This window comes from Papio anubis, chromosome 1, assembly GCF_008728515.1.
Source record: "Papio anubis isolate 15944 chromosome 1, Panubis1.0, whole genome shotgun sequence".
Taxonomy (NCBI): domain Eukaryota; kingdom Metazoa; phylum Chordata; class Mammalia; order Primates; family Cercopithecidae; genus Papio; species Papio anubis.
In genome coordinates, this window is record NC_044976.1 from 94,431,979 (window position 1) to 94,434,958 (window position 2,980).

Here is a 2,980-nt window from a genome sequence, read left to right on the forward strand (position 1 = left end):
ATAAATATAATTTTATGGTATAAAAATGAAGTCTGTGAAGCAGAGATACCTCCCTTGACTACTATCTATCTGTCTGCTTTCTGTATATGTACTGATGTCTGCCATATACTCATGGAAAAAATATCCTTTGAGCCACATTTTACTTTATATAACAGGTTCAAAATAAGGGGAAAAAAGCATTGGCAGCCAACTACACAAGGAACAACAGTATTGTTTTATTACATTGAAGTTCTCTTGGGCGCCAGTGGTTCAAGGACCAATGGTGCTTCCTTTAGAAAACTCTGCCTTTCTTGCCTGTGTTGAACATGGCAGTTCAGATTCATCTTTATTCATAATTTAAAACCTAACAATCACACAAGTGAGGTCCTTAATTGCTGAAAAATAATGTTCTTTTAAATCATTTTTCAAGAGGATGAGAATTAAAAGATGAAACTATTTGTAGGTACATTTATGGTATTAAGAATATAAAACAGTGTCATTCTATATTATTAGTGCCAGCTTCATTCACTCATTCATGCATTCACTGAAAAAATTATTTATATTTTATTTTATTTCATTTTTTTGAGGCAGAGTTTTGTTCTTGTTGCCCAGGCTGGAGTGCAATGGCGTGATCTTGGCTCACTGCAACCTCCGCCTTCCAGGTTCAAGCAATTCTCCTGTCTCAGCCTCCCACGTAGCTGGGATTACAGGTGCCTGCCACCACACCCAGGTAATTTTTTGTATTTTTAGTAGAGACGGGGTTTCACCATGTTGGCAGGGCTGGTCTTGAACTCCTGACCTCAGGTGATCCACCCCCTTCAACCTCCAAAAGTGCTGGGATTACAGGCGTGAGCCCCTGCTCCTGGCCAAAAATTATTTATGAAATGTACAACATGATCTGCTTTTAAATGCCAAGAATATAGCAGTGAACACAACAGAAAAAAAAATCTGCAATAAGAGAGTTTACATTATAGAAAGGAAAGATACATAGTAAGATAAGTAAATCAAAAAGTACATAAGAAGATGACAAGCACCTTGGAAAGAACGAAAATGGGAGTAGAGGAGGGGTTTCTTAGGAATTGTGAAGGATAAGGGTCTGGCTCCAGTTTTCTTTTTTTTTAATTTATTTTTTATTTCAATAGGTTTTTGGGCGAAGAGGTGGTGTTTGATTACACCAGTGAGTTATTGCATGGTGATTCCTGAGATTTTGGTGCACCCATCACCCAAATAGTGTACAGTGTATTCGATGTGTAGTCTTCTATCCCACACTCCTCTTTCAGCCTTTCTCCTGAGTCCATACGTCTATTGTATCATTCTTATGGCTTTGTGTCTACATAGCTTAGCCCTGACTTATGAGTGAGAACATATGATGTTTGGTTTTGTGTTGCAGGGAGTCAGGGACCCCGAACGGAGGGATTGGCTGAAGCCGCAGCAGAAGAACATAAATTGTGAAGATTTCATGCACATTTATTAGTTCCCCAAATTAATACTTTTATAATTTCTTATGCCTGTCTTTACTGCAATCTCTGAACATAAATTGTGAAGATTTCGTGAACACTTATCACTTCCCCAGTCAATACCCTCGTGATTCCTATGCCTGTCTTTACTTTAATCTCTTAATTCTGTCATCTTCCCAAGCTGAGGAGGATATACGTCACCTCAGGACCCTGTGATGATTGTGTTAACTGCACAAACTGTTTGTAGAGCATATGTGTTTGAGCAATATGAAATCTGGGTACCTTGAAAAAGGAATAGGATAACAGCAATGTTCAGGGAACAAGGGAGATAAGACTTTAAACTCTGACTGCCAGTGAGACAGATGAAACAGAGCCATATCTCTCTTTTTTCAAAAGCAAATAGGAGAAATATCACTGAATTCTTTTTCTCAGCAAGGAACATCCCTGAGAAAGAGAATGCACCCTGAGGGTAGGTCTATGAACGGCCCCCTTGGAGGCATCCATCTTTTATGGTCGAAGTGGAAGGGATGAAATAAGCCCCAGTTTCCTGTAGCACTCCCAGGCTTATTAGGATAAAGAAATTCCTGCCTAATACATTTTAGTCAGACAGCTTGTCTGTTCTCAAACCATGTCTCCTGATAAGATGTTATCAATGACAATGCGTGCCCGAAACTTCATTAGCAATTTTAATTTCACCCCATCCTGTAGTCCTGTGATCTTGCCCTGCCTCCATTTGCTTTGTGATATTTTATTACCTTGTGAAGTATGTGATCTCTGTGACCCACACCCTGTTCATACACTCCCTGTTCTTTTGAAAATTGCTAATAAAAACTTGCTGGTTTTACTGCTCAGGAGCATCACAGAACCTGCCAACACGTGATGTCTCCCCCGGACACCTGGCTTTGAAATTTCCCTCTCTTGTACTCTTTCCTTTTATTTCTCAGACCAGTCGACACTTAGGGAAATAGAAAAGAACCCACGTTAAATATTGGGGGTGGGGTTTCCCCGATAGTTTTGGTTTTCCATTCCTGAGTTACTTCACTTGGAAAAATGGTCTCCAATTCCATCCAGGTTTCTGCAAATGCCATTGTTTTGTTCACTTTAATGGCTGAGTAGTATTCCATGGTATATTTACCATATTTTCTTTATCCACTCATTGATTGATGGGCATTTGGGATGGTTCCATATTTTTGCAATTGTAAATTGTGCTGCTATAAACATGAATGTGGAAGTACATATTTCATATAATGACTTCTTTTCCTCTGGGTAGACACCTAGTAGTTGGATGGCTGGATCAAATCATAGATCTACTTTTAGCTCTTTAAGGAATCTCCACACTGTTTTCTATAGTGGTTGTACTAGTTTACATTCCCATCAACAGTGTAAAAGTGTTCCCTTTTCACCACATCCATGTCAACATCTGTTATATTTTTATTATGGCCATTCCAGTAGGAGTTAGGTGATATCTCATGGTTTTGATTTGAATTTCCCTGTTAATTAGTGATGTTGAACATTTTTCCATATACCCGTTGAGCATTTGTATA